Source organism: Lepidochelys olivacea (assembly GCF_965140295.1).
Source record: "Lepidochelys olivacea isolate rLepOli2 genome assembly, chromosome: 6".
NCBI lineage: Eukaryota > Metazoa > Chordata > Testudines > Cheloniidae > Lepidochelys > Lepidochelys olivacea.
Window position 1 is genome coordinate 130,226,718 of NC_140416.1, and position 12,207 is coordinate 130,238,924.

Sequence of the window (12,207 nt, forward strand, 5' to 3'; positions counted from 1 at the left end):
GAGGAGTAATGGTCTCAAGTTGCAGAGGAGGAGGTTTAGTTTGGATATTAGGAATAACCTTTTCACTAGGAGGGTGGTGAAACACTGGAATGCGTTACCTAGGGAGGTGGTGGAATCTCCTTCCTTAGAAGTTTTTAAGGTCAGGCTTGACAAAGCCCCGGCTGGGATGATTTAGTTGGGGACTGGTCCTGCTTTGAGCAGGGGGTTGGACTAGAAGAGCTCCTGAGGTCCCTTCCAACCCTGATATTCTATGATTCTATGATAAGTGCTTCAGAATTTATTCCTTGAGGACCTGCACTATGATTTTTCCAGGGACTGGGGTGAGGCTGACTGGCCTGTAATTCCCCGGATCCTCCTTCTTTCCTTTTTTTAAAGATGGGCACTACATTCACCTTTTTCCAGTCATCTGGGACCTCCCCTGATCGCCATGAGTTTTCAGAGATAATGGCCAATGGCTCTGCAATCACATCCGCCGACTCCTTTAACACTCTCGGACGCAGCGCATTTGGCCCCATGGACTTGTGCTCGTCCAGCTTTTCTAAATAGTCCCGAACCACTTCTTTGTTCACAGAGGGCTGGTCACCTCCTCCCCATGCTGTGCTGCCCACAGATTTTTTAGTCAAATTCAAGGTCTCGGTCTCTAAACTTCTTGGATGAAGACCATGGTCAACAGCTCCACTCCTTTGACACAATGGAACTTTCAACAGTAAGGGTAAAGCTCATCTGCGCAGAGGCAGAACTTTCTCTGAGAGTGGTCCAAGGCTGTGGAATGAACTCCCTCAGGAGCTAAGGACCAGACCTAACCTAACCGCTTTCTGCTCAATGTGCAAGAAACTTTACTTTGACCCGCCTTGTCTAGTGTACACACATAGCAATAGGTATACTTATAGTAAAAACAAACAAACACAAACACTGCATCCATTGTGCATGGCTCTCCCTCTGGGGAGAGGATGGGAGAACAACACATGACAAATGTTGGCATGTTACTTAATGTACTACTAGAAAGTGCTCAGATACTACTGTGATGAGCGTAGTATACACACCTATCTGGAACAGCTAGATGTGCCTGGTTTGTGCATGCAGTTAGGTAGCTGGAGGAATAAGTATTATAATTTGCACCCACTGAACAGTGAGTGTAACTGTGTTTTCAAAAAAAAAAGTGGGGGGCAGGGCCTTAATCTTACAAGGCAGTTCAGCTGGAAAGGGTGCAGAGCTCTTTGGTAGGAAGGTTCCTGTTCTATCCCAAACCATTTGCTCATCCATAGAGACAGGCTGTGCATCAGACTGAAGGAGAGGCTAGTTTGCAAAATGTTGTACGTGGCCATTCCTTTTTCTTCCCCGGCCATTGACCAGCCCCACTTACCTTGAATGGCCCCTGCCAGTAGACCAATAATTTTGGCTCTGTACTTGGCAGTAAGAACAGTACCTGCTCACTGGGTCTAAATTCCTGTCGATGAGCCCTTCTCTGACAGGCCATTTTGTGGGTTTGTTGGGTCTTCAGTAATTTTTTTTTTTTTACAAAGTCCCATAAAGTCTTAAGCTTTTCTCACAACTGAACTATGCATTGCACTATGTTTGTCACCCTTGTTCCTCCCTTAAGAAGATAAGAACCTAAGAACGGCCAGACTGGGTCAGACCAAAGGTCCATCCAGCCCAGTGTCCTGTCTGCCGACAGTGGCCAGTGCCAGGTGCCCCAGAGGGAATGACCCTAACAGGAAATGAATGATCAGTGATCTCTCTCCTGCCATCCATCTCCACCCTCTGACAAACAGAGGCCAGGGACACCATTCCTTACCCATCCTGGCTAAGAGCCATTAATGGACTTAGCCTCCATGAATTTATCCAGTTCTTTTTTAAACCCTGTTATAGTCCTAGCCTTCACATCCTCCTCAGTCAAGGAGTTCCACAGGTTGACTGTGTGCTGAGTGAAGAAGAACTTCCTTTTATTTGTGTTAATCCTGGTGCCCATTAATTTATTTGGTGGCCCCTAGTTCATATATTATGGGAACAAGTAAATAACTTTTCCTTATTCAATTTCTCCACCCCACTCATGATTTTATAGACCTCTATCATATCCCCCCCTTAGTCTCCTCTTTTCCAAGCTAAAAAGTCCTAGCCTCTTTAATCTCTCCTCATATGGGACCCATTCCAATTTTAGTTGCCCTTTTCTGAACCTTTTCTAATGCCAGTATATCTTTTTTGAGATGAGGGGACCACATCTGTACGCAGTATTCAAGATGTGGGTGTACCAGGGATTTATATAAGGGCAATGAGATATTCTCCATCTTATTCTCTCTCCCTTGTTTTAGAAAAGTTCTAAAATCCCACAAGGTTATCTCCCATGTAGAAGCTCAAATGGGGACAATCCTGTGGACACCTGCAGAACCTCTTTGATGTCAAATAACAGCTGTGGCATTAACTGGTCCAAATGATGAAGGTCTGATACTATGAACTTCTTCAACATCTCTTTCAGCATCCAGTTGAACTAATTCTTCAACTAATTCTTCTGCTCAGGGGTGGAAAACTGACATACTTCATGTCTCCAACTTTAACGGATCACATAGTTCCTTCATTGAACATGAAGTTCCTTGAACATGAACATTGAACGTGAACAAGAAAAATAGTTCCTTGATTGGTCAGCATCTCTTTTAGTATCCCACCTTGAGCGAACAACTCCATAGTTTCACCTGCAATGGTCACCACAATCATTGAACTGGGGGAGGGATGGCCTTGGGATAGCAGCTTATGTAGTCTAGGATTTCCAGGATATGCTGGTTCCCTATCACACTTCTTTCCAATAGTCCCACTAGCTCAATCCTTATTCTTTCAAATGCTACACCCTCTATAGGAAGTGGGATTAGGGGAGCTTTTGGGGTCCTTCTGGGGCCAGCCAGTTGACTCTCAGAGCATGATGTACAGTAGTCTTTGCCATCCTTGTGCACAGTGGGCCCACAGAACCTAGTCATCATTCACCTGAAGGTTTTCTCCTACCCTACGTGTCCTGCTCATGGTACTGAATGAGCAAATCATAACACTTCCCAAAAGAGGTATCAAGTTTGATTGATAAAGATAAGAATGTTGATGTAATATACTTCAACTTCTGTAAGTCTTTTGACTTGGTACCACACAACAATTTGATTAAAAAATTAGAATTATATAAAATTAACATGGTGCGTATTAAATGGATTAAAAACTAGCTCAATGATAGGTCTCAAAATGTAACTGTAAACTGGCAATTGTCATGGAGTGGGTGTGTTTTTAGTGGCATCCTGCAGGGATTAGTTCTTGGCCCTACACTATTTCATATTTTTATCAGTGACCTAGAATAAAACATAAAATAATCCCTGATAAAGTTTGCAGATGACAAACATTGGTGGAGTGGTAAATAATAAAGAGAACAGATCACTGATACAGAGGGACCTGGGTCATTTGGTAAACTGGGCACAAACAAACAATGTGCATTTTAATACCGCTAAATGTAAATGCATTCATCTAGCAACCAAGGATATAAACCATACTTACAGGATGGGAGCCTCTATTCTGGGAAGCAGTGACTCTGAAAAAGCTTTGGGGGTCATGGTGGGTAATCAACTGAACATGAGCTCCCAGGGTAAGGCTGTGACCAAAAGTTCTAATGCAAACCTTGGATGCATAAACAGGGGAATCTCAAGTTGGAGTAAAGAGGTTATTTTGCTTCTATATTTGGCACTGGTCCAACAGCTACTAGAATATTATGTCCAGTTCTGATGCCCATAATTCGAGAAGGATATTGACAAATTAGAAAGTCTTCAGAGAAGAGCCACAAGAATGATTAAATAATTTGAACGCACACCTTAAAGTAATAGATTCAAATAGCTCAATCTATTTAGCTTAACAAAGAGAAGGGTGAGGTGTGATATGATAACAGTCTCTAAGTACCTACATGGGGAACAAATATTTAATAATAGGCTCTTCAGTCTGGCAGAGAAAGATATAACATGATCCAATGGCTCAAAGTTGAAGCTAGATACATTCAGACTGGAAATAGGGCATAATTTTTTAACAGTGTAGCCTACAAGGCTAGCTTGCTTGCTTGCCTATATATCTTTTCTTATGGGTTTCTTATTTTCATATAGTTTTGATTGTTTGTTTTATTATAATAGGTTTATAGATTTATATTAAAGTAGTTTGACTGTAACACAAGAGACCTACAGGCCATATCACGTCTGTTAAGCTAGGAAAAAGTTAGCAGACATATGTCTGGGACCTTTCACCTAGATAAATAGTGATAAGTTAAAGTATAAGGTTCATATATGGCAGCAACCTTTAACTTAGCTAGATAAAGGATGCGTCAAAGCAGGGAGGCGTAGGGATCTTTCCGAAGTTCATGACCTCTGTAAACAGGTACACCACAAGGAAAGAATCGAAAAAGCCAGGAGGACAAAAATAACAAATGTGAGAATGATCTAACGTCATTAATATGTATGTATATGTCATCAATATGTACAGCCTATGGAGTAAGTGTACCCCAACATTTTGGTGGGTGAGGAAACTAAGTTTGGACATAGAAGGAGGGCTCAAGTACGCATGCCCTATAAGAGGGGTGACCCAACATGCCAAGAAATGTAATCTAATCTAGAAATCTAAGCATCTATGCATCTAAGGATCTAAGCTCCAAGCATCTTTCTTAGTTAGGTTTCAGAGTAGCAGCCGTGTTAGTCTGTATTCACAAAAAGAAAAGGAGTACTTGTGGCACCTTAGAGACTAACCAATTTATTTGAGCATAAGCTTACTTCATCGGATGCATACTGTGGAAAATAAAATAAAAAACAAACATCTTCTGTATTTTCCACAGTATGCATCCGATGAAGTGAGCTGTAGCTCAAAAAAGCTTATGCTCAAATAAATTGGTTAGTCTCTAAGGTGCCACTAGTACTCCTTTTCTTTCTTAGTTAGGGTGACCAGACAGCAAATGTGAAAAATCGGGACGAGGTGGGGGGATAATAGGAGCCTATATAAGAAAAAGACCCAAAAGTCGGGACTGTCCCTATAAAATTGGGACACCTGGTCACCCTATACTTAGTTTATTAGTCTGTTAGTTTAATTTTAAGTTTGAAGTCAGTTAGTTAAGTGAAATTCTAAGTTAGCTTCAATAGCTCTTAGCTCTAGCTTCTTCTAAGCTCTGCACCTCCCACTCAAGAACTGAGGAACCCGAGGTGAGGCTGGTCCTTTCTCTCTTATCACCAAGTCATCAAGGCAGGGTGTGATATATTAATCAAAGGCTTTATAGTATATTATACCATAGGTAGCTTTAAAATAATAGTATTGAATTTGTAGCTCTGGTTATTTTACCTTTTGATTACTATTTGATTATAATTCTTTTTATCTCAATAACAGTCTTTAAGACTATATTGGTCTCAGTGTGAGCATCCTGTCATACCCCCGAGGGCCCTGTGCACATTCTGTGTAGCCTGATTCTGGGACAAGAACCTTATCATCTTCTGATCAGATTAATTATTGAGCCTATAACCCATACTATCCAAATTAATAATATTAACCTCTGAAATCAGGCAACAACAGTGATGGTAACAAAGCATTAGAACAATTTTCCAAGGGTGGTGGTGGATTCTCCATCACTGACAATTTCTAAATCAAGATGGGATGTTTTTCTAAAAGACCGGCACTAGGAATTATTTTTGGGAACTTCTCTGGCCGGTGCTGTTCAGGAGGGCAGACTAGATGATCACAGTCTACCCTTCTGGCTTTGGAATCGCTGAATCTAGTTGTCTATGGAAAGGTGGCCATTGCTGCTCTGACTGTGTAAAGCTGTAGGGAGAGAGACCACTCAGCTGCGGCAGCAGATGGGAATGTAGTGTAGGGAACAAGAGGCCAAGAACAGGTTTGCTGGGAGAAGTCTGGTGCCGACAGGTTGTCAGAGAACTGTAGGAGTCACTCTAATTTTTAGGTCCCTACAGGCGCCAAGCCATGTCTTCCTGCTACCTGAATGAACACATACACGCATGGAAATCAGCCTTTGAAATGTGCGCCCATCGTCTGATGTGCGTGTCTGTGAGAATTTTAAAAATAAATTGTATGAGCATCAGTGAAGGTAAAGAAATTACTACTTCAGTCCTGGAAATTGCTTTCTCGCCTGAATACAAGTGCCTGGCAAGATGAATTACTGGAACTCCAATACACTACTGGGAAAAGTCACCTTCAGTGAGAGACAATCCAGATGGTTTCACAGAAAACCGATCTGCCTTCCTAGATGTCTAAGGGAAAAGTTCCCTCCTTTTCATATTGAATTAATGATGACTTTCACGGGAAAGGGTTTTGCTTTATGTTCCCTTTTATGTACTGTGTATTCTCTGTTCAGTGTAGCATGCACAGGAATGCTGGTATTATATATACTCTTTTCTATAGATTTATAGAGATTATTGTCCCCGTATTATAATATAACAAACAAATAAAATATCTAAACATTCAGCCAGCCTCCTGCTCTGCAGATTTATGCTCTGAGTCCTGAGCAGGCTCCCCTCGAAGATCGGGAGCGAGACAGCGTGTTACAAGAATGTGGCTGGGTTTCGACGGAAGCTCGCTGCTGTAACACTGGGGGTTGCAGTCAGGGGACTCAAACAGTCACCCCGCAATACACAGCACCCACCATTATTTATGCTGCCAACTCTTTGGGTCACACTGCGGCCTGCTGCCTGTGATGGCACAAGGCCTAAGGGAGTGTGAGATGCCCACTGACGTCCTTGCACGGGCGCCTTCAGCACAGGTGGTAATGTAGGGAGGTGAACAAGTCCCCCGGGGTCACTACATCCCCCCCCGCCCTTGTTCAGAGGCATATCCTGTGCAGCGGCAGATTACGGGTTTGTGGGGCCCTGGACCAGAGCAAGTGGGGGCCCCTCCCCACTCCTTCTGCCTGCAGTCCCCACCGCCTCCTGGCACTCCTGCCGGGGAGTGGGGTTAGGGTGTGGGGGCTTCCCTTGCTCCACAGCAGGAGCGCCGGGTGGACGGAGCAGGTCGGGGCGTGGGGGCTCCCAGTTGGCCGGGGCCCCTCGGCACTGGCTGCGTTGGGCCAGTGGCTAATCTGCCCTGATTCTGTGCCAGGTGTAGCGGTGATGCTGGGTTCCCCCTGAAAGTCACAGGCTCGGCTTCATGGGCAGCCCAGCGAATGCGGCGTCCCGTGCTCAGGGCGAAGCCATGGTCCAGCTCTGTGTTTGTAAAGTCAGCTTATCAGTTCAGCACCTGTCCCTGGCTATCGGTGCTGGCACAGAATATCATGCCTCGTCAGGGGCGGATTAGCCACTGGCCCATGGGGCTCGTGCCCAGTGGCCCTGGCCAATTGGGGGCCCCCGGCTTCCGCCGCCCAGCAGGTGGGGCAGGGAAGCCCCCATGCCTTGACCCTGCTCCATGACAGCAGAGCCGGGCGGGACGGGGGAAGGCCCTGCAGCGCCCCCTCAACCCCAGCAGAAGCTGCAGGGTGGGGGAAGCCCCCAAGAAGTCCCCCTGACTCCCTTCCTGGTGGAAGCCACCCCAGCGTTCCCCCGACCCACTCCCTGGCAGAAGCCGCCAGGCAAGGGAACCCCCTCCCCACAGCAGCCCCATATCCTGTCCCTGGTAGAAGCCCCCATGCTCAACCCCACCCTTTGGCAGACGTGCTGAGTGGGCGGGGCGGGAGACGCTCCAGCACCCCGACCCTGGTCCCCTGCAGAAGGCCAGGGGTGGTGGGGGAAGCCCCAGGCCCTGGACCCCCAATGTGGTCCTGGGCCTGGAGGAGCTCTCACTCCGCGGTGCACCGAGGGCCATGGTGGGGACAGAGCTTCTCTGGTCTTGGGGCTGCAGTGGAGGGGAGGGATAGAAAGGGGGAAATGGTTCTGGGGGGCACCCTGGGTGGAACAGGGGTGGGCCAGGGAAGTGGCAGAAAGGGTGGGGCTGTTGGCGGGGCCACAGACAGGAGTGGCAGAACGGGGGCGGGCCCACAGGTGCAAGGGGTAGGGAGGGGCCCCACTTGCTCTGGCCCAAAGCGCCAGGAAACCTCAATCCGCACTGTGCATAGCCGACGGCGCACAGCAAGTGTAGTCCCGCTGCCCACCTGTCACCCCCCGGCTGGCCTGTGGCCAGTCCCCGCTCTCTGGAGCGAGGCTCTTAGTGGATTAATTAATTCCATGAGACACCCCGTGTGGCGCTTTGCCCGGGACCCTGGCCTCACAGTGTGGGGACTTTCACCGGCTCACTGCAGGGCATTCCTTGCTGCCAGACCCCCTCCCTCCCAGCACGTCTCCCAGCGAGCGAGCTGGAGAGCTTCATTAGCTCAGCGTACGCATGAACGCCCCTTTTCAAACCACCTGTGGAAGCAAGGGAGCAAATCCGCTCGGCACCAGGCAATGTGCAAAGGTAATCAGAGAGGCCTGGCAGGGTTCTTTGCTCTCAACTGCAAAGCCAGGAAGGTGACAGGGAACATAATGCTAAGGTAACTAGCAGCCCCAGCCCAGCTGCCTGCCCTTCTCTGGCTTCCTCCCTGCACCGCTCAGCGTATGGCAGCAACCCTGAGTTGGCCACTCCAGCACATGGGCCACTCCCCACATTCACCTTCCAGGCTGGCACCAGGCCTGTTCTCAGGCTGGTCTGCTCCAGGTTGAGATGTTTGTTCCCAGTCAGGAGACATTTCTGTCAGGTTGCAGAAGCCAGAGGAGGCTGCTGCATTAGGGCCGTTCATGGCACTGCTGCTGAGGGACAGTGTGTGACGGCACTGGGCTTGCCGATGACTTGAGACAGGTTCTGCTTACATGGTTTTTACATGTTTCTGCATTTTTATAAAGAGACTTCAGAAGTATGGTGGTTCAGCACCTGCCTAGAGATCAAGGTGCCCAGTGTCCGGGGAACTCTGCAGATCTGCGTCGCCTGGGGGCTGCAGCTGGCCAGAGCAATCCCAAAATCGGATTTTTTTAACAGCCTCCCCCACGCAGGTCTCTTCTCCGAGCTGCAGCTGCACGTGCCGGTTGCCTGCCCCAGGGGAACCCTTCAGGAGTGCAGTGGTGCAAGCCAGCCCTACCTTGGGTATGAACACCCCTGGGCTGGTGTCTGGACATCACTCGCCAATGGGGGGGGCGTGGGGGCGTGAAAAGCAACTGCAGAGTCTCCTGGGTAAATAGCGGAGAGTGCTGCAAGGCAGACAATCTGACACTGATTTCTGTCAGCAATGCACAAGGTAATAACCTGTCCTCAGAACATTGCATATCAACACACCTGTGTGTTTGTCCCCATCTGATAACACCCATTAGCAGGATGCTTCTGTCATTGTGACCCATTTATACATATTTTGTCTCTTAGCTTGACCTCAACTGCTAACAGATTTGCTGCAGAGCGTGTTAAAGATGGTGAATTGTTACAAAGCCTGTGTTACAAATTTACAAGTCGTGTGACAGCAGCAGCAGAGGGAAAAGAGTGTTAAAAGATACTTAGGAAACAGATGGTTAAAAACAAGTTCTGACAGTGTGCTAGGCAGCAGTTAGTTGCTTCACCACCATTCGTGCCTTCGACAGTTACTTCCCAAGGTTACCTACGAATACAAAACCCTTCCTTAGGACGGCTGTACTTGAATGTAACATTAGGCCCCTTTGGCAAGCTCTGTTGTCACTTGCAGCAGTGTACAAAACTGTTGTAATTCCATTGGCTTCAAGGGAGATAGTTCACGTTCACACCTGCGTGCATGAGAACAGGGTTTGGCCCTTTGCGTACACGCTGTGGCTCTAGAGTCAGACTGCGACAGTATGATCGGGATTCTGGTAGGTCAGGAATGAGCTGCTTCTGCCACCGTGAACCCTACAACCACTGATTCCGGACCAGGAGCCAATAGAAGAGAAGTTATTTGCCTATGGCCATGGCTGATCCGTTGTGGAATGCCCGCACACTAATAACAAAGGGTAATATCTTCTAGTAACAATTGTTTTAGATTCTCTTTCATGTTACACTTATGGACATCACAGTATTGGAGGGGGGAGGAAATATATAGAGCCAACATACTTTTGAAATGCCCTATTTCTGTAGCCTTTCACAGTTATTGCTAGCATTTTAATGAGGTGACATTGTGGGGAAAGAGCTGCTGTATATGTTTGGAAGCCTTTAGAAATATATATTATTCTTGCACCATTGACTTTGAGTCTGTTTGCCTTTGGCTTTGTTTGACTATTTCCTAGGTCAAAAATCTTGATCTCCTAACTTACCCCATGGCGGTTATGAATAGCTTTGTAATGAAGCAAAGTAAATGAGCTCAGGAAACCTATAACTTGTGTAAGCAGAGTCAGGATGAGCTCCACCCTGACATCTGGTGGTGAGGTGTGGCAAGTTGTGGAAAAGAACTTCAGTGGCTGATCTCATTTGCATAGGCACACCCACCCCACCTAGAATGAGGCCACAGCTGCCCAAATGGTCACTTTGGCTGCTGTGGGATCCCCAGTGTCTCTGTTATTGGGGCAGGAAGAATAAATTGTTATTACCCTGATTATGGGAATCAAGGACAGTGGAACTGTACTTGGCCTTTTGTTATGATGGAGGGACTCGCCATCAACTAAGTACCACTCGTTAGGCAAGGGACATGGGTTCCAAAACTCTGTGAATTGAGAGGTAGGTATTTATTTATTTATTTATTTATTAATTAATTAATTAGTACCTGGTGGTGTGGGCCCCTTTGTGAGGGACTGAAACATCAATTGCACCTCTGCCTCTCTCCACTGTGGAACATTAGAGCTAATTTTGGGTCTATTAGGAGTCTAGTTACAGGTGCTGAGCTGAATTCACTTTGGCCTTATGGTGCCCCAGCACTGAGGCTCCCACTACTACCAGGTGAAATCACTAAAGAGCTAAAATTACTAAGAGTTGAAATCACTGAGCACTGTGTTAAGTAGTGGGGAGCCTGAAGATCTACTGTGGAGCGGAGCAGTTCATGGGATGGCTGGAGCGGCTTGTGGACCGGCTGGCGGAGCAGTTCATGGGAAGGCGGGGGCAGCTTGTGGGATGCGGAGCAGAGCAGTTCGTGGGCCGGCTGGTGGAGCGGAGCAGAGCGGCTCGTGGAGCGGATCGGAGTGAAGCCCTATGGAGCTGCCGGGCAGTCAGCTTCAGATCATGTAAGGTGCCCTTACCTCTTCCCCCCCACACACACTCATTTTCACCCAGACTGGAAGTAACACTCTGCAGATGAACTTTTAAACTCTGGGGTTGGACTTTTAGGTTGTTGGAGTTTTTGGGCTTTGGGTGATTTGTGGATTGCTGGACTCAAGAGACGTTTGGGTTGTGGGACTCAAGAACCCGAGGGAAAGGACATGGCCCAATTTGCTGGGGTGGGTCTTTGCTCATGGTTTGGTTGATGAACCCTAGTTGTGGTGTTTCCCCAATTTAATGCTGATGTCGTTTTCCTCATGTTATTAAAGATTCTCTGCTACACCGAGACTCTGTGCTTGCGAGAGGGGAAGTATCACCTCTTTGAGGCACCCAGGGGTGTGTGTAAGATTTTCCCAGGTCACTGGGTGGGGGCTCGAGACAGTTTTGCGTTTGCTTTGAAGAGAGGGAACTCCTGTGTACTGAACCCGGCCTTTGCTGCTATCAACTCGGTCTGGTGGAAAGGTTACACTTGTTTACATAGTGGTTAATGCAGCTGTCCACTTCTGTGCTCAGAATTCTCATTTAATTGCACATCCAGTTTAACCCTAGTGTCTGTGGACCGGATCCTGTCAGATTGGACCTAGTGGCCTTCGCACACCACTTAAAGGCCAGGCCAGTCCCAATGACATCCATAGGAGTCACTGTCACGGAGTCCCTGGGCGATGCTCTGGAACTGCTCCCTACGAAGCCAGGCAGGACTCTGGGGAAGTCTCCTTTCTGTGAGCAGCCTGTCTGCAGGACACACAGCTCACCCGGCTTCCCCCTTCCTGGGTCTGACCTCGGAGCATTCAGCATCCCCTGCCCCTCCGTGCACTTTCCACAGCCAGTCCACCCAGGCAGGCTCCTGGGGAAGCCAGAGGATCCTGCCCCCACAACTCCGCAGTCAGACGGGACCCTCAGCCAGCCAGTAAAACAGAAGGTTTATTTGACGACAGGAACATGGTCTAACACAGAGCTTGTAGGTGCAGAGAACAGGACCCCTCAGCTGGGTCCATTTTGGGGGGTAGTGAGCCAGACAACCCTGTCTGCACTTCACTCCTCGTCCCCAGCCAGCCCCAACCT